Source organism: Rhinolophus ferrumequinum, chromosome 6, assembly GCF_004115265.2.
Source record: "Rhinolophus ferrumequinum isolate MPI-CBG mRhiFer1 chromosome 6, mRhiFer1_v1.p, whole genome shotgun sequence".
Taxonomy (NCBI): domain Eukaryota; kingdom Metazoa; phylum Chordata; class Mammalia; order Chiroptera; family Rhinolophidae; genus Rhinolophus; species Rhinolophus ferrumequinum.
In genome coordinates this window covers 85,102,528-85,123,649 of record NC_046289.1, presented here as the reverse complement: position 1 = coordinate 85,123,649, position 21,122 = coordinate 85,102,528, and the positions used below count along the sequence as shown (strand labels likewise).

Sequence of the window (21,122 nt, the reverse complement as noted above, 5' to 3'; positions counted from 1 at the left end):
ATGAAGACACAAATCACGACACGTGAAAATAAGACATAGCAGTAAGCATCACAATATAGTAGATTTTATAAGCTGAAAGAGGAAAAAGACGAAGAACACATGAGAAAAGGAATGAAGGTAGAAAGATTATAGGAAGTATCTGGTGAAAGTGAGAAAGATGGTCACCAGTTGTCTGACCACCTATTTTTTGTATTTCCAGTACATTAGAAATGACCCAAGGAGACAGACTTCTTTCCAGTCTACAAGATGCACAAAAAAGAATTCACTCACTCTAGCTCAAGAAATAAATGTTTATTTTCATTTCGTCATGAGGTTTAAATTTAACTTGACCTAGGAATCAAAACTGTGGCGAGCCAACGCTAACTTTCAACTGAATAAAAACACATATAAATGCTCTCGTCAAATACACTTTTGGATTTCTACTTAACTATATTTAAGATTTCTTTAAATTGATTCAATCCTAGGTTGTTTCTTCAGTTCATGTTCTTTCATTCTTTCTGAAAGGATGGAGAGGATACTCCCAGGCCAATTTTCAAACGAAATACTGTAACCAGAGAGATAAGTAGAGCTTAAGAACAGGAAAGCTATTTTTGCAGACTGAGGGCATTTATCCACATTACATACCCAGGCTCAGTTTCCATGGCCATGCAGTACAGGAGATAGCAGATAAGGCCCAGGGACCACTCAAAGCGGCAAGTGTCCCAAAGGGCTACCCTTTTAGGTGTTTAATGATACTCCCTACAATAATGAATGAAAAGAAACAAGACAAATGCTAGAGAAGACATATGTCCCTAAATCAATATATGGTTTTAGACAGTTTCATTTTGAATTGACACAATTAAAATAACACAGTGTCTTCCCTGTTCATATTCTGCCAAATATTGTTTCTAAGAGTTCTAATACATGAATTTGACCTAGTGGTTTTCTTTTGTCGTTTATACTTTAAAAAATTTTAATACTCAAATTGAACTTAAGTGCTTGCTATCTGTATATTGTCAGAATCCTTGAGAATTAGGATTCTCACCACAAAAGATAAAGGCAAAATATTAAAACCTCCTTTAATTCAGAATTTAAAGTATCAGTATGAAGATACAGAGCCTTATCTTTAAAAAAAAATGTGTGTGTGTATTTTCTAGTTCTGCCAATTGGAAATCCAGTAGCAATGAATACTCCTAGCACCTAGACTGGGGGTTCCAAGTACCATTTCTGACTAAAAATAAAGGACTCCATGGATATATGGTTGACTCCAGATCTGGGACAAGAAAGGTAATATAGCCCAGGAACATCTGTCCTTGGCAGAAGCTTCATATTAACTATCAAAACAGAGGAGCTATCAAAGAGACTCAGAAAGACTCAGAAGCCAACTTGAAAAGCTTCCCACTAGCTAAAGATAAAACAATTTCAACATCAATAAGGATAGTAACTGCAATATATTGAGATACATAGAATATGTTCAAATTATTGAGTTTATAATTATAATAAAAAATTTAAACATCTAATTGTCATTGTTGGGGAATATAATAAGCCAAGAATTTATCCACCCTTTCTTATATCAATTTTAACAACAGGTAATCAAACAATAGATAAGATGATGCCTATAGATGTATTCAAGCTTAAAAAAAGGGAATATTAGAACATCACAATTTTGAAACTATTAATATACTAAGAGATCTAGACACTGAGATCCGCTAAAACCATAGTTCATTCGCAGCCCAATATGTGTTGCCAGATGAAACAACATAAAACCACTTGTAAGGCAGTCTTGCTAATAAAAACAAATCTAAATCTGATCAAACCACTAGGTTCAATTGCCATATTTACAGGAGAAGAGAGGGACGTATTCAGTGACACTACAGAGATACAAAGAATAAACTGGGAAACTCTTAAAGAAAATTTATTAAGACATATTAAAAAATAAATTCCAAGCGAAAAAATAGAAGGGGAATGAATCTATAAAGTGTTAAGAATAAATTTGATGGTTAGCACACAACGTGATATATTGCAGGTGATGTATTATAGAATTGAAACCTATGTAATTTTACTAATCATTGTCACCCCAATACATTTAATTTAAAAAATATTAAATGTCAACTGCAATTGAAAAATAAATAAAACTGATCATAAAGCTAAAAATAAGAGTCAATTCAATCATTTGCACTGTTTTTCTTATTTAGATACAGATTCAAAACAAAGAGGAAAAGGTTATGAGGTTTAAGCTTATTTAAATTTGCAAACCAATTAGATGTTTCACAATGTTAAAGAATTATTGTTCATATTTTTCGGGTGATAATGGTATTGTGTTTATGTATTAAACAATAGTCCGTATCTTTTGAAAATATACAAAAGTTACATGTCAAAAGGATATTTTGTTTGTTATTTCCCTGAAAATAATATAAGAAGGAATAAGTGAGTGGGGAAATATAGATTTAAAAGATGGATAGTTGTTGCAAGGTGAACAAATCATAGGTTCATAACTCTATGCTTTCTAAACTCATTGATAGAAAAGATTAAATTTGCCTCTTTAAACAAACAAAACTAATTCTACAATGTATAAAAACATATAAAACATACATAACACATAAACATATATTAACATATAAAACATAAAAAATTTATAGCAAATTTTTATAAAATGAAGTAACCCATATTTACTACAAAATCTGTTTTCACCAGTAATTTTCTCTTACTTTTGAATTCTGAAGAATTTTATCAAACTGAATTTCATTCTTGCATCAAGAATCAAGTAAAACTGATTCTGTTTTACTTTATGTTTACTTTCTGAAAGATAACATGCTTTAATTTTTTAACAAAAAGTTCTCTAATGTTGTCTAAGTTTTTAACAGCTGCTGTTTCTCCTCCTCTACAATTCTCTTTCAGTCACAAATCATTTTGATTGTATTACAATCAAACATCTTCCCACTTGGATGCTATACAACTCTTTCCTTTGCAGACAAAAAATAATACCAGATTCCTCCAGTCAAAACAGAAACTAAATTTTGGTGTCAATGTGAATTATGCACTTGGAACTGCAGATGTTTGGAGTCACTTAGGATTATATAATAAGTTTTTATTTTTCTTCATTTAGAAAAATTTTTAAAAATCACTTCATTTTAGATTTAAAAATAACTAGAATGCTTTTCTCACATTACAATAAACTGGAATAAAGAGTTTTCAAGTACAAAAAGGTAACTTATTTCTTCAAAGCCCTGGCAAAATATGAACAACTTGGTTTAAAGCAATATTTATACAATACGGACAGGTTTAAAAATACTAAAGATTAAAGAAGAAAAATAATAATCCTGTGAATGAGTCTCTAAAACCACATCTAATGCAGCTGGTGTGTGTGTGTGTGTGTGTGTGTGTGTGTGTGTAAAACATAAATTATTCAGTAAACACTCATTGAGCATCCATCCACTGGGCAATATACCAGCACCCACCAGGCAACATGCCAGGCAATGACATGTTTCTATATATTTACAGGTATATATTTTAATTGTATAGAAATATTTTAAAAACACCATGTGAAAGTAATAACTAGAGGTTTAATAACAAATACAGTATTTTATACTCATTTAAGCTATTAATATTATTTAAAAAGATGAATTTAAAGAAACATGTGAAACCACAAAGTAAAAGCATTAGGAAACATGACAATTATTTAAAAAGGTATCAGCATGTATACAGGTATTTATTTAGTATGCTATGCTATGCTATTAAAGTATCATTTTTGTAAAGCTATTTAAGATTATTATGTTAGCTGCATTCATCAGAAGCTATTCATTTAAAAAACTGTGGTTTGCGTCTCTATTTCAGAATAAAGGTTAACACACATATTATTAATGATAGTCAATCAACTCTTAGTGAGAAATTCGTATGTGCCAGGCCCTGTTCTAAGCATTTTACCTGTATTAAATCAGTAAATATTCACGCGGACCCTATGAGCTACACATTATTACCCCATCTTACAGAGAAGAAAGCAGAAAATAATAAATAACTTCTTCAAAGTCATGCAACTATAAGTAGGATTCAAATACAAACAGTGTAATTTAGTTTATCAACAAAATACATAGTGTACACAAATATGTACAACAGCAAAAGGAATGGAAACAGAACTACAGAAAAAGTTAATGATAATGACATTTTAAAATATGAACTTTGAGCAACTAGAGATAGAGATAATTTTTTTAGTACATAGATCTGGTATTAGGAAATAGTCAACATAGATCAAAATGAAACATTGACTAGCTAGTATATAGAATTACCTTTTAACTCAGTTCATTCATACTCAACAAAGTATATGCTAAACTAATGGAAACTACCTAGGCAATTATTTCTCACCTTTTAATTGCACATTCTAGAGTTCATACAGTATTCAAAATCATAATGGTTTTTTTTAGGAATACAAAACAAAAAATAACCATTCTTTTATTACCATTGGAGTGTTTTCTTTTAAATGGTCTTACAAAGGCTACATATGTGTGTGTACAGATATACACATACACATTTATATACCCATATTAGTATATTAACATATATATATTTTTTTATATATGCATATACAAAAATATACTGTGTGTAAAATTTCAGGTCATCATATGAAAATGCCAAATACATCTATTTCTCCTTTGTATAAACTGTTAAGTATAGCTATCTAGTCTAGTGCATATTTATTAAATAAATGATTGTAAACTTCATTTGAAGAAATATTTTTTCCATATTATTTTCCTTATAAAATTAAAGGCATATGCTACTAAACAATGTATCATAATTTGTTTTCCTGTTAATGAAGTGACACTTGAGTTGTTTTCAGTACTTGGATATTATGAATGATCTCCTATAAACATTCCTCTAAAAGTCTTACAGCACACATGTTTCTGTTTTCCTTGGATAAATACCTAGAAATGGAATTCCTAGGTCACAAAGTAAATATTATTCTAGTAGATATAGTATAGAAACTGCCAAGCAGTTTTCAGAACTGGTTGTACCATTTTACACTCCTATTAGTTTTAGTTACACCATTTTACACTTCCGTTAGTTTTTTTTCCTCTGCATTTTCTTTTTTATTGACTACTTAGCCATCTTTACAATAGAAATAAACAACAAGTAGCAAATATATAACAATATAAATACCAGTGTCTCTATTGAATTTAATGCACAGTTTACGGGACTATTAATGATCAGTTTGTGTGCGATTTAGTTTCTAGGTTTTTGTTATTTTTTTTTTAATTAGTTTCAGGTGAAAAAAACAATGTAATAGTTAGACATTTACACCCCTCACAAAGTGATAACCCCTGTCCCCCAATCTACTACCCCTCTGACATCGTATATAGCTGTTACAATTCCACTGGCTCTATTCCCTATGCTGTACTCTACATCCTGTGACTATATATATTAAATTATAGTTGATATTTAGTATTATTCAGCTTCAGCTTCAGGTGTACAGTGCAGTGGTCAGGCATCTACACTGTCCATGAAGTGGTCTCCATTAGTTTTGGTTGTACCATTTTACACTCCCATTAGAGTTTGGGTTGTACCATTTTACACTCCTATTAGAGTTTTGATTGCTGCACTTTCTCACCAATATGTGCTATTGTCAGTAGTTTTAATTTCAGAAACCACAGTGCATGGCTACTAAACTGAATAATGCAGAAAACATTTTCATTATTGTAGAATGTTTTATTGAACAGCACTGCATTTGAGCTTAGTCCTTACGCTAAGGAAGAATCAAACGAACGCTGAAGGTGCTCGGCAAGGCCTGTCCACTCCAACCTCTCATTTGACTTAGCGCTGTGGCCGTGCTCCTGCACCACATGCATGTAAACCAGGGGCGTGACAGCACAACTCCTGGACAAGGACTAAAGGTGAATCCACAGAGCTAACTGGTGTCCCCCCTCCACCATTTCCAAACATAGGTATACAGTTCCTCTTATTTAATATTATCTTCTGCAAATTGTAGCTGCTTCAAATACCTAGACTTAAATTTCTTCTTTACTGCAGCAAAACCACGGCTCTGCCTGGATTCGACCTTCCTGAGTCAGCAAGAGCGCCTCGGGGCATGATGCCAGGGGAATTACTGTGCCACCTCTGTGCATTCCTGTGCACCTGTTGTTCATGCATTCACCCCACCCATTTTATAATTGGTTTTTGAGGGATGATATGATTGGTAATAATTACTCTGCCATGGCTAGAAGCCTTGATTGTTTTTCAAGGGACCAAAAGCAATTTTTCCTGTTCAGGAAAAGGTTTCTGCAGTACAGAAACTGACTAGGGTGGTAAGTTTTCATTTGTTTCAAACTGAATACCCAATGAAAACTTTTTTCCTTCTGATTTCCAATTTCCTGTAAGTTGCAATATATCTTTTTCCTACCGTGTTTCCTCGAAAATAAGACCTAGCCGGACCATAAACTCAATGAGTCTTTTGGAACAAAAATTAATATAAGACCCAGTCTCATATTATGTTATATAAGACCGAGTCTTATCTTATAGCAAAATAAGACCCTGTCTTATATTAATTTTTGCTCCAAAATACGCATTAGAGCTGATGGTCCAGCTAGGTCTTATTTTCTGGGAAACATGGTAGTATTTGTAAAGTTGGTGATTTTCTAGAACAGTTAACAGGAAACAAAATTAAGTACACAAATTCCTAAACATTTCCTTAACAGTGAGATTCCCCTCCAAAGTTTATAATATGTAAATAATAATAATTACTAAATTATGTAAATGTAAAGTAAATTGGTAATAGTTTTTATTTACTTAGCATCTAATAACTAGAGACTGCTAACCTACCAAATGTGGTTACGGAGTAACAAAGTACGAAATCACCTCTTCTGGATTTTAATTAGAACATGTTTAGAAATGATTCCTAACATTTGAGCTGGTAGAAACACAAGGATCTAAAAGAGATTCAAAAATTCAATATATTCCCAATGTCTCCCCCCTTTTAGCCCTTTAAATGCAACTAACACTTCCCTGAACACAAAAGCCAGTCAAAACTAACATAACACTTTACTGTTCAACATATCCCTTTCTGATCTGTCTTCTCTAGCATCCTAATTCTCTGGCTATGTATTCTAACTAGCCATAAGCACCTTGTTCTGGGGGGGTGGGGGGTAAAATAAGGGAAGGGTAGGATGATAAATCCAAGGAAGTAATCTAAATAGGTTGCCAAAAAATTGGAGGGCCAAAAATAAAAGCCACATAGTCCCTTGATTTTGGTAGTATTTGCTGTACTGGGAAGAGGCACCCCTTCTACCATAACCACAGTTTCTCGGGATCTCAATGGCTGGGGTAGCCATTAGGTCTAACAAGAAAAAATGGCAATCTGAACACAAAGGCTATTATATCTCACATCTATTGTATGACATCAATTATATTACTAATTGTTAATTATATGGATTCATAATTATACTTAATACTTTCAAGCTGAGTTAAAAATATGCAGGGTGCCAAAAAAATGTATACACATTTTAAGAAAGGAAAAACTATGTTAAAATTGTAATACTTAACATATACTGATAACAATAGATGAATACAAGTTATGTGTATACATTTTTTTGGCACCCCTGGTATGTTGGTATAAAATTTAACAATACTCGGTGGTAGTTTCCAGATGTTTAAGATGATCACCTAAAATCTTAAATACATTTGAGATTACAATTCTAATAGTTTAATTAAAAGTTATGATCATTAACTTTCTCTTCAATTTCAATAATAAAAATTCTAGAACTTCTGTATTTTTGTTTTGATATGAATTTATCAGAAAACTGTTGCATTTCTGTAGTTTAACATGAGTAACCAAAAAGTAAAATGTATAACAATATTTTATAACTGAAATAATTAAAAAACCGATAATTATAAAATTACCACATGTAAAAAGTCAGATCTAGCTTATTCAATGTATATAATCCCTTCAGTGTTGCAAAGGCATTTATTTCCAAGATGATGACTTTACTTGTCTGGTAATGCCACTACTAGGATGTGGTATTTTGATCCTTTTTGTATGGTTATAACCTTGTAACGCTGAACCCTGTAGTTAGCTAATGGTCAGGAAAACAAAATTCAGTAAATAATACCATGGTAATGAGTTGGTTCTTAAGTAAACTTCAATGGATTTTCTCAAAATCCATAAACAAACAACAGTATAACCTAAACGTTAAGTTGGCAGTTATTGCACAAAAGGATAAATATGCTTCTAATACTATTGTGAAAAAGCAGAGTTCAGGAAATAGTATCAGTACTCACTGGATGGTAGCCACAGTTCAATCGTTTATTAAGCTCTTTTTCAGTTATTTTGTTCCTGGAATCACAGATGCCTCCTCTTGGTTTACAAACTTTGTTTGTTTGCTATTATAAGTGTTGTAATCCCAATAGAGCTGTCATTATTTAAGTGCTCATTGTTAATTTTCTTGTTGTATAATGAGTATTGCCCAAACACTGTTAAAGCCTACCAGAAGCCACTCCAACTTCTAAGATTACAACAGGAGAAAAACTAAAAACTTGTATGACAAATGGAGGCATCAACAAGTTGAGTATTACATAAAAGTCATTCTCTTTCAGAGATAAGAACCTAGTTAATTTTGAATATGTAAATATGATTAGAGTTCTCCATAGAAAACGAGTAAATACTTGTGGACTGATTTGTTGATTACTGTAATGAAAGCTTTGGAAAGTTGGGACAGTTCTCTTCCTAGTTTCTCAATGATGTCAATCATTTACACTTAAAAAACTTGTTTTTTTAATGTTCTTTAAATTGTTTTATTGATGTTCAAATGCAAGGCCAGGAACATCATCCAAACCATTTAGCAGTGATTAATTTGAGAGCAATCTCAGTGAAAACAGTCTATATTATATTCAACTCCCCTAAAGTCAACTAAAGTCTTCTAGCTTAGCTTTTTCTCTTACCTACTACCTCCCTTGTACTTTTGCCATCTGTGGGCTTTGGAAGTACTTTTTCATTAAGATACTTCCACATAATCTTAAGCTTAATCCCCTTTATTTCCTCAGCTCAATAAAAAACCACCTCATTTCCTGTGACACCCCTCTGAACCCTCTCTAGTAGTCCTTTCACATGCTGTTACTCCAGAGGCAGCAAATAAGGATTTGCATTTTCCTGGTTCCCAACTGTCATTTCCAGCCCATGAATCCTTCATGACACAAGCTTTCACTTTTCAAGTTTCTCTTAATCCATTTAGAATGTGGTCCAGAGGCAAGTACTAGTCTGAAACTGATTCTGCGATTAAACTAGTAATAAAATTCAGAGGAAGCAAAGAAATATTTTAGAGGAATTGCACAGAGCAACTTTACGGCCTTTGTATACTTGAATGTTGCATGTTTATATATTTTTTTGTTTCATTTTTTGGTAATTCAGTTTTATAATGTTATAAACATTGTGGTCTGTAACACACTGGAAAAATAATTTTTAAAAACTGGTCCTTCCCCACAGCTATAATAGTTTGAGAAGCACTCATCTGGAAGACTTGTTTCCCATCTGTGCCACTGTGATCTAACAACCAATGTTACTTTCTCACATTTTAAAAGAAAATTTCTGGCCAATATTCTAGACAAAAGCAAGAGTCACCCACACAACACTCTTGTCTCACAATTTCTTGACTCATTTATTCTAATAAAATCTACCTTCAAACAATACCACAACTAGTACCTTGTTCTTAGTTGTTTAATCCTTCACTCCAAAACTACTTTTGGATCACCACCTTGCATGTTACCTTTCTACTAAATTTTCTCTTCACTGTTCTTATTGGAATAAACACGTCCTCTGGATATAGATTTGTCTTCCCTGAATTCAGTGCTTGGGCAAAAACCACCATTCACAGACTTACAGAATGCCTGTACGACCATGGGATGCCACACACCATTGTTTTCATCAGGGAACTCACTTCACAGCAAATTTGCAACAGGCTTATGCTCCTAGAATTCACTGACCTTACCATGCTCCTGTTATCTTGATGTAGCCAGCATGATAAAACAGTGGAATGGATTTCTGAAGGTTTGGTTATAGTGCCAGGTCAGTGGCAATGGCTTGCGGAGTTAGGGTAAGGTTTTCCAGCACAATGTATATGCTCTATATCAGAGTACGACACGGTGCTTTTAAATCCACAGACAGTCCAGGAATCAAGGGGTAGAAATGGGAGTGGCTTCATTCACTATTACCCCTAATGATCTGCTAGCAAAATTTTTGCTTTCCATTTCTGCAAACTGAGGTTCTGCTAATACAGTGATCTTAGTTCCAAAGAAAAACTTGCACCTAAAGACTAACAAAAATTCCATTAAACTGGAAGTTGAAACTGCCACCCTGCTTGTTAGAACTCCTCATCCCTCTGAATCAATATGTAAGAAAAGAGGTTACTGAACTGCCTGGGGTAACACATCCTGACTACCGAGGGGAAACTGGGTTGCTATTATACAATGGGGGGTAAGAAGAAATATATCTGGACTATAGGAGATCCTCTCGGGTATCTCTTATGTCTAGCTTATATATGATATCCATAAATATCTAGTCAATGTATCTTTAAAAAATGAGGATGAAATAAAAATAATTTCAGATAAATGAGAATGAAATCCAACAGCAGCAGATATATATTAGAAAACAGAGGGAGGAAAAGAGAGAAGAAGAAATGAAGAAATAAAATGCTAAAAAAAATGTTATTCAAGTTAAGGAAAATAACACAAAATGAAAATTCATTCCAACGTGGAGAAATAAAAAGTACCTAAAATGATAAATGTATGATAAACATAGAATATATTTTTATTTCTCATAATGTCTTTGAAAGACTATTATGTGAATCAAAATAAATATAAAAATATGTTAATATATCAAAAGGATGAAGACAAATGGAATTTGACTGTTTTAAGATTCTTATAATTTAAATCATGTGGTGCATTTATTAATACTAAGAAGACTGTGAGAAATACCATAGACTGAAAAACTAAAAATTGTTAAGATTCAATACCCTTTTATTCCAATGATCTAGAAGTTTAATTATATCGCAATAGGCTGTTTATGGAAATTGGAAATCTGATTTTAATATTTATAGGAAAATAAAAACAAACTATAATAACTAAAACAACTTTAAAAAAGAACAAAGTAGGAGGACTTTCAATGTCTGACATCAAAATTCACAGCCATCAATGCACTGTGCGTAAGGATAGACAAATAGACCATTACAATAAAATAGTATGTCCATAAACAGACACAAACTTATATGATCAACTAATCTTTAAAATATTGCACAAAAACCAGTCAATGGGTGGAAAAAAAACATCTTTTCAACAAATAGTGCTGGAATAACTGAATAGTAAAGTAATCTGTTAAAAAAAAGAATGACAATCTTTATCTTACACTATATACAAAGTAAATCACAGATTGAAAGAAAAACTAAAATAAAGTTTGTAGAGGAAAACAGGACAGTATCTCTGCAATCTTGGGGTGAGGAAAGATTTCTTAGACAACAGACATTTAAAAAATGTATTAGACTTCATCAAAATTGAAAACTTTTGCACATCAACATATAGAATTAAGAAAATAAATAAGAAGCAGACAGAGAAAATATGCTTAAATACATATATCTGACAACAGACTTTAGAAGATACAGAACTAGCACAAATCAGTATAATAAAAAGTTAAATACCCAATTAAAAGATAGGCAAAAGACATGAACAGATGTTTAAAATATCAGTGGTCAAGAAGCACATAATGTGGTCAATGTCTTTTATCACTGGGATATGCAAATTAAAGCCACAATAAAATACCACTACACAACCACTAAAATCGCTACAATTAAAAATACTGACACCTCATGACTATTTTGTAACTACCAATTTGTACTTTTGAATTCCTTCCCCTTTTTCACCTACCCCTCCAATCCTCCTTCCAGCTGACAACCATTAAAATGTTCTCTGTAACTGAGTTTCTGTTTTGTTTCTTTTGTTCTTTAGATTCCACATATGTACAAGTGAAAGTATATGGCATTTGTCTTTCTCTGTCTGTCTTACCACACTCAGTGCAATACCCTCTATGTCCGTCCATGTTGTGTTGTTACACATGGCAAGATTTCGTTCATCTTATGGCTGAGTAATATTCCATTGTACACATGTGCTATTTCTTGTTTATCCATTCATCCATTCAGGCACACCCAGGTTGCCTTCATATTTTGGCTACTGTAAATAATGCTGCAATGAATGTATGGTTGCACGTGTCCCTTCAAAGTAGTTTTGAGTTTCTTGGGTAAATACCCAGAAACCCAAAGGGGATTACTGGGTCCTTCTTTGTTTCTTGTTATAGCTTTTTTTTTTTTTTCTCCAAACTTTTATTTACTTAAGTGTGGTTTTCCAGGACCCATCAGCTCCAACTCAAGTAGTTGTTTCAATCTAGTTGTGGAGGGCGCAGCTCACAGTGGCCCAAGTAGGAATCAAAATGGCAACCTTGTTGTTAAGAGCACCACGCTCTAACCAACTGAGCTAACGAGCCGCCCCATCATAGCCTTTGTTTTAAAGTCTATTTTGTCTGATATAGGTATTGCTATCCCAGCATTTTTTGTTGTTTCCATTTTCAGGAAATCTTTTTCCATCCCTTTACTTTCAGTCTGTGTGTCTTTCAATCTGAAGTGTGTCTCTTGTAGGCAGCATATGTAATGGTCTTGTTTTCTTACCATTCCGCCACCCTATCTTTTGATTGGCACATTTACATTTAAAGTAATTGTTGATAGATATGTAGTTATTGCCATTTTATTATTCAGATTCTTTTTTTTTTTTTCTCCTTCTTATAGAAGTCCCTTTAAAATTTTTTGTAATACTGGTTTGGTGGTGATAAGTTCTTTTAGCATTTTCTTGTCTGGGAAGCTCTTTATCTGTCCTTTGATTCTAAATGATAGCTTTGCAGGGTAATCTTAGTTGTAGGTCCTTGCTTTTCATCACTTTGAATATTTCATGCCAATCCTTTCTGGCCTGCAAAGTTTATATTGAAAAATCAGCTGACAGTCTTACTGGAGTTCCCTTGTAGGTAACTAACTGCTTTGCTCTTGCTGCTTTTTCTGTCTTTAACTTTCGACATTTTAATTATGGTACGTATTGGTGTGGGCCTGTTTGGGTTCATTTTTGGGAGGACTCTCTATGCTTCCTGGGCTTGTATTTCCTTCTCCAGATTAGGGAAATTTTTCATCATTTCTTTAAATAAGTTTTCAACTTCTTGTTCTCTCTTCTTCTGCTGGTACCCTAATGATGCAAATGTTGGTACGCTGATGTTGTCCCAGAGACCCCTAAAAATATCCTCATTTTGGGGGGACTTTTTTATTTTTGCTGTTCTCTGCTACCTTATCTTCCAAATCACTGATTCGATCCTCCACTTCATCTAATCCACTGTTTATTTCCTCTAAAGTCTTCTTCATTTCAGTTATTATATTCCTCATTTCTGACTGGTTTTATGTTTTCTATCTCCATTTTTATGTATCCTATCTTTCTGTTGAAGTTCTGAGATCACTGAGCATCCTTATAACAAGTGTTTGGAACTTTGCATCTGGTAGATTGCATGTCTCAATTTTGTTTAGTTCTTTTTCTGGAGCTTTGTTCTGTTTTTTCACTTCAGACATGTTTTGATCCCATTTTAGCTGCCTTCCTGTTTTTGTTTCTGTGTATTAGATAAGGCCGCTATGTCTCCTGGTCTTAGTAGAGTGCCCTTAGGTAGCAGGTGCCCTGTGGGGCCCAGTGGCACATTCTCCCTGGTCAACTGAGCTGGGTGCTCCAGGTGTGTCTCTTGTGTGTGCTCTCCTATTGTAATTGAGCCTTGATTACTGTTGTTGCAGCGAAGGGAGGGATTGATTCTTGGGCTGACTGGTTGTGATGACTGGCCATGACTACAATTTAGGAGCTATTGTGCAGGAGCTAACACTATGGAGCAAGAATCACTTTAGCAGGACTCTGGTGCCTTCTCAGTCTGCCCTTTGGGAGTGTCCAGCTGGGTAGTTCTCAGCTTGGTCTGAAGTTGGCTACTGGGTGTGCCAGCCCTGGGGCCTTCTGGGAGGGGACTCACTGCAGGCCAAGTTCCATTGAAGACTGTGCCCTGCCCAAGGCCACCTGGTATGAACCACAAAGCATTGTGCAGATGGCAACCAAATGCACTGTGCTTGGAGGTGCCATGAGAGACCAAGGAACAAACCAAGGCTGGTTGCTGCTAGTGCCAGGCTTGGGGCCACTTAGTAAGAGGTACGGGTTATGCCAAGGGCAGATTCTGCTTGTTGGATTTTGTGAATGTTTGAAAGATTTTACGAAAGTCCTCACAATGAGCCGAGACAGGTCATTTGTATGGGAAAGCCACTGGAAGTGGCTTGGGTGGGTCTGCAAGTTGGGTGGGGTGAGGTCTCATGGAATCACCAGGGAGTTGAACTGTGTTCGCCAGGTAGATGAAGACTCAGCTATGGCGGCCACCTGCATCTGCATGCTAAGGAGGAGGAAGGCTCAAGAAAGAAGTAAGGGCTTTTGCCAGCACTTCTGTCTGGGAGAAAGCTGCCCCTTCAGCTCTTGCTCAGTTCCTCCCTGTATGCCCCTGGCACCTTTTGAGCTGCTGCCCCAGTGCTGGAGCTCAGAGTGAGTGAGTGAGTCAGTCCATCAGTGAGTGAGTCTGTGTGTGGCCCCTATAAGAGGAGTGCCTGTGACTCTAACCGCCCTCCGTCCTACTCAGCACAATCTCCACTGGTTTTCACAGCCAGAAGTTCTTCTCATGAAGGGACTTCTCTTCATGGCACTTGAACCATTGGCTGGGGAGCCTGTTGTGGGGCTGGGACCCCTTGCTCCTCAGGCTGGGACCCCTGCAGCCGAGATATCCCTCCCAATTTTTAACTGCCACACGCAGGTGTGGGACCAGCCCATTCCGCGTCTCTGACCCTCTTCCTTGAGGTGGCTTCTTCTGTATGTCCTTAGTAAGACTTCTGTTCAGCTAGACTTCAGGTGATTCTCAATGATGGTTGTTGTGTAGTTTAGTTGTAATTTTGATGTATTATAAGCGGATGCAAGCACAGCATTTACCTATTCTGTCATCTTGACTGGAAATCCCTCAATATTTTTCAATTTCTAAATTAGTTACATCTTTTCTTCAGATATGTTCCCTCTCTTTTACCACTTTTGGACCTCTCCTGCTGATTACGTGGTATAATATCCACCATTCAGTTTTTTTTTCCTCCCATAAACTCATATAAGAATTACATAGAAAAATATCTGGAATACATTGATGCCACTAATTGTCATACCTTCAAAATCTTTCTTTCAAGTGTCCTTTTCTCTTGACTACAATTCACAACAAACAGCATTCATAGGAAAACAAAGAACTCTAATACATGGACTTACCAATTTTTTATTGTCCAGGATCCTGCCTTCTGTGACACTACACTCTCCTCAGTTCCATCTGCACCACTCATCATTCCTCTTCCTTTTTATGCAAGGGAGAGTCCATGGCCCATCACTCTAATGACTCCCTGGCCTTTCCTCATTAAAACCCCAACCCTACTTAAAATCAAATATCTACAACACACTGCACTCAAGATCTGAATGTTGCTAGAAGAAACCATGTAACTTTCCCGACAGGTTTCACTTGAAATTCATGCCCTAACTCTCAAATGGGCATTCTGCTCTGCCTGGCAATCCTGTTTCTCTAGTTATGTTCATTTACATACAAACCAAGACAACAATTTCAAACTCACTCCTCTTTATAAATCTTCAGCACCATCCACTGACCCATCATCCTGAATATCTAAATTAACTTACCATGTTTCCCCGAAAATAAGACCGGGTCTTATATTAATTTTTGCTCCAAAAGATGCATTAGAGAGTATTTGCAGGGGATGTCTTATTTTTTCATGTACAACAACCTACATTTATTTAAATACAGTCATGTCATCTTCTTCTAGAACATTGTCATAATGTACTAAATGTGTCCATCTGGCTGGTGATCTTAACTGGGGCTTATTTTAGGGGTTGGTCTTATTTTCTGGGAAACACAGTAGTATTTTCATTGAGAAAAGCGTGGATACCCCACTCCTAAATTTATCAACTTGCCAGTATATGTATCCAAAGTTTTTTGTATTCCTGTAACAATGAAAGCAGTTTCCCTGTTCACAGCAAAAGACAATTCTTCCACTTAGGTTCTGGATCGTATCCCCTCTCAATTTACTTATCTACCCTGAGACTTTCCTACTGCAATTATCTTTTCTCTCCCTTAAAATCACCTTTCCTTCTATCCTGGTCCATTTCTATCCACATACCAACTACATGCCCTAGACTCTCCCATTAACAAAAGAAAGAAAAATCCTTCCATTACAATATAAGCTTCCTCTCCATGTCAAAATTTATACCTTAATTATAGGGGGTAAAAGTTGTTTACATCCACTGTCTTCACGTCCTCTCTTTTTGTTTTCTCCTCCAACTACTTCAGTGTGGTCTCTCTCCTGGACAAAACTTTTGTCAAGGCCCTCAACGTCTTCCATGTGATAAAATCTTAAAATAACTATAGTCAACCCTGGGTATCTGCAGGAGATTGGTCCCATGACTCCTCTGGACACCAGAATCCACAGATGCTCAAGTCCCTATACAAAATGGCACAGTATTTGCATATAACCTACACACCACCCTCCTGTATACTTTAAATGGTTTCTAGATTACTTATAATATCTAATGTATAGTAAATGCTATGTAAATACTTGTTATACTGTATTGTTTTGGAGAATAATGACAAGAAAAAAGTCTGTACATCTTCAGTACAGACAGCAACAATGTAACTTTAAAAAATATTTTCAATCTGCAGTTGGTTGAATCTGCGGGTGAGTAGCCATTAAGATACAGAAGGCTGACTGTATTCACCTTCACCTTGCTCAGCCTCTATACTATTCAAAGGAACTGATCACTTTCATCTTTTAAACTTTATTCTCTTGCCTCCTCTGACACCAAACTCCCTTCAATTTCCTTCTACCTCATTTGCCATCCTTTCCAGTCTCCTTTGTGGGCACATCCTACTTTGCCTAACCGCTAAATGCTGTCACACCACAGAGCTTGGTTTTAGGCCCTCTTTCTTCTCAACGATTTTTCCTTAGTTTCATCTAGTCCCACAGCTTTAATTATGTATATGCTGATGGCTGCAATAACCAAGTGGCTGCTCAATATTTCCACTTGAATTTTTAAGAATCATCTCAAATATACATCCAAGAGAGAATGTAATTTCCCTCCCCAAATATACCGATCTCCTCCCCAAAACATCCAAGAGAGAATGTAATTTCCCTCCCCAAATATACTGATCTCCTCCCCAAAACTGGCCCATCACAAATAATGAAACAAACATCTACACAGCATTCAAACCCAAAAGATAGGAGTCAGCCTTAATTCTTCCCACTCCGTTACTCCCTAATCCAATCTGTCTTCAAGGCCTGTTCACTATACTACTTAAATATTTCCCAAATCTGCCTACCTCTCCAAATCTCCACTTGCTCCTCTGAGCAAGTATCAGCTTCATCTTTTGCCTGCACTATTGCAATAGCTTTTCTCCTTCAGTATCTTCTGCATTTAGTTATAATTTGTACTCCTTACCAGGTCCTACAAGACCTTACAGATTTGTCTGCTGCCTGACTCTTCTACTTTACCACTTGCTACTATCATCCTTGCACTTCAATACTATTTCTTGGTATATTTATATCAGTGCCTAAAACACACTAAGCTTATTCCCGCTCTCAGGGCACTGTGGAGGTCTTCTGACAGATGCTCTTTCCATAGTTCTTTGCATGGCTGGATCCTCCTCTTTCAAGTCCAATTAAACTACTCATGTTGATAAAGAGGCCTGCCTTGTTCACCCTAGTTAAAGTGACAACCCCACTACCAATTGCAGTCACTCTCCGTTACCTTTTTATGTTTCTCACATCACTACCTAAACATTCTTTATGTCTTTGTTCACTATATTTCAATATCAAAATGTAAGTTTCTGAACAGTAAGAACCTGCTATATTTGGATCTCTGCTGAGTTCCCAATGCAAGGCACATAATAGGTACTCAATAAACTGTGAATGAATGCATAGTATTTTACTAACTTCTTTTAGTTCAGTGTATCTTGAAATAGGTCTAAGATAGCTACACTCATCAGTTCATTAACAAAAATATATGAAGTGCATACACCGTCCTAAGTATTGTGATAGATGCAGATAAAGAAAAACAGTTGCTATTTTCATGCTAGTAGGGTAGAAAGTTAATTACAGGTATGTCTATAATTTGAATAAAACCTGTGAATATTAATTGGCAAAAAAAATTTAAAAATGACTAAGAAGAAAGAATGTGGGATTGGTTGGTAAGACAACTCCAAACAAATGATAATTATAAAACTTTTAATTCATTCTATGAAAACCTTTAAGGCTTTCAGTTCTCCATTTAAAACAGAAAAAGATATAGAAGAATGTGAATAAATAAGAAAAAAATAAAGATTTTAAGAAGGCCAGTTCAAGTAAACAAATGATTGTAATTTGATTTGCAAACTAAAGTTAATAAATGTATCAAAATCAAGAAATTCTCACTGAACTTGAAGATTTCCAATAGCTACATAGAACAGGACTAAAGGTATCCTGGTACTACATAGAAGACATGGTACATTGAGAAAATATCTGATGCTAAACAACAGCTTTAAAATTAACGTGATATTTCTGTGACACTTTCTGAAAACTCAAAATTTCGTCTGATCGTAAGAAAAACATTAGACAAACCCAAATTCAGAAACAATTCATAAAATATTTGACCAGTATCCTCAAAACTGTGAAGGCCATGGAGGGGGAAAAAAAAAGGAAGACCAAAAAGCTGTCACAGGGCAGAGGAGACTGGAGAGACTGGAGCTTAAACTCAACGTGATACCCTGGATTTAATCTTGGAAGAGAAGACTTTTAATGGAGAAGTGATAAAATCTGAATAATGTCTGGAGTTAATAGCAATATACCAATGGGATTTCTTAATTTTGATTAACGTAATACAGGAATATGAGATGGCAAAATCAGGGGAAACCAAAACGGGGTGAAAGATATGTGGCCACTCCGACTGTACTATCTTTGAAACATTTCTATAAATCTAAAACTATTCCAAAAAAAAAAGTTTATTTTTAAAAATTAATGTTAAAATGTTTTCATGCAGAACTATAAGACAGTAATTCAAAAGTTTATGTTTATGAGGTGGCCGGGTAGCTCATTTTGTTAGAGCGTGATGCTCTTAACAAGGTTGCCGGTTCGATTCCCACAAGGGCCACTGTGAGCTGCACCCTCCACAACTAAATTGAAACAACTACTTGACTTGGAGCTGCTGGTCCTGGAAACACACACTTAAATAAACAAAGTAAAAAAAAAAAAGTTTGTTTATAACGATTAGAACATAAAAATTAAAATGAATACCATTTGGGCCAAATTAAAATAATTGCAAATTAAAATAATGCAAATTAAAATAATTAAAATAAGCAGCTTCTCCATAAAACATAATATGCAGTGATAGATAATACATATTTATAAGTAAAGATATGTTAGTAAATATTACCCAGTATTGATTTCTTCATATTTCATACTATGAAAGGGAGTGGGAAAAGGAAAGAGAGGAAGAAGGAATGAATGGCAAGCAATATTTAATTATGCTCTATGTGTTTATTTTTAGCTAACTTAAGAAAATAAGTGATTAAAAAATCAAATGTTTGAGTTTATCCTATAATTATTTCCAAACACATAAAAATAGTTTCGGCTATCTCTTCAACAATATATTGAATGATCCAAGATTAAATACACTTGGTAGGACACGAAATGGTAAAAACAGTTGACTATTTTAAAAGTTTAAGGATTTTTTCCAATTCCAACCTGAAGATGAATGTCAAATCTCCACATCTAGCTAGGATGGAATCATTTGTAGCAGAACAATGTTCCAGCCAAAAACAAGGAAAACCAGATTAAATTAAAAAACAAAAAGTTTAAAAGATATAAGGCGGGTGCTGCTATAACAATGACCTGAGAGACTACAATTCTCAGGAGGGGTTAACTGGAGAAAGGGGGGTTATCGTGAAGTTCTGCAGTCATTTTCCCCGAGTTTTAAAGATTCAGGCATGGACAAGGGGCTGAGAAATCAGGCTTTGACTACACACAGGGCTCCTGCTGGAGGACAGAGAAATCACCTAAGCTTTTGGCAGTTATACAGGGCTGAAGTCACAAAACTGGAGATCTGAGAATTCCACCTCATTTCGTTTGCTAAATCCCAAACCTATATAGGGTTTGAAGTTAAAAAGCTAAGCCCTAAACTCTTTGAAAAGAGTAATGGAGTTTTCCTCTGTCTTACAATGCTGAGGAGACAAACACTAGAATACAGGATCTGCTGAAAGTAGGGCCCTACTGAATCCATAGCTCTCAGTTTGGGAAGGAGAAAAGTGCAGGGGTGAACCACCAGTAGACCAAGACTTACCAAACTTCCACGGAAGATACTAAAGCATTTTAGACGTGACAGAAATGAACTAATAGGAAACATTTTATGAAGTAGGAGAGACAAGGGAAAACTGGCTAGATGATACCTTAAGCAGGCAAGAAATGATGTGAACGAGTGCAGAAATAGGGTGTCTGTAAACAGATGCATGTAGTAAAACAAAGAAATAACTGGAAAAGGCAGGGCATATGGGTGCAAATGCGGGTGGGCTGGTGGATGGGTACAAGCAGAAGTTCTTTTTTTGATGTGGAAGGAGAGGTGGATATCTAAGAAAGGAGAAGAAACAAAATAGCTCTTGCGAGGGAAAAGTGAATAGATGAACAAAAAGCAAGATTCTCAAGGAACGACAACCACGGGCCTACTTGAAGAGAGTGGTCATGAATTTAAGGTAAGTTCAGTTGGCAAATTTGTATGATATTCTCCTGTCATACGAAGCTGTGAAGGTGTACAACAGGCAGAAAGTTAAATTTATGAGGCTTAGATTTTGCCATGTGAGTAGGACCTGGCAAAGGAGGAGAGTACCAAGGAATTAAGGTCATACTGTATACAAGTGGGTGAAAATTAGAGTAAGCCATGAAATCTAAGCTAGACAGACAGTGAAGTAAGGACAGGAGAGGTTTGAGGGATAGGAAAACAGATGGTCAGGTCAA

General features: G+C 35.3%; 1 protein-coding gene across 4 annotated transcripts in view; it reads right to left on the bottom strand.

Annotated features, from left to right (window-relative positions):
- Positions 1-21,122, bottom strand: part of MIPOL1 (mirror-image polydactyly 1) — a 246,572-nt gene that overhangs the window by 149,569 nt on the left and 75,881 nt on the right. The gene's annotated exons all lie outside the window — the stretch shown is intronic.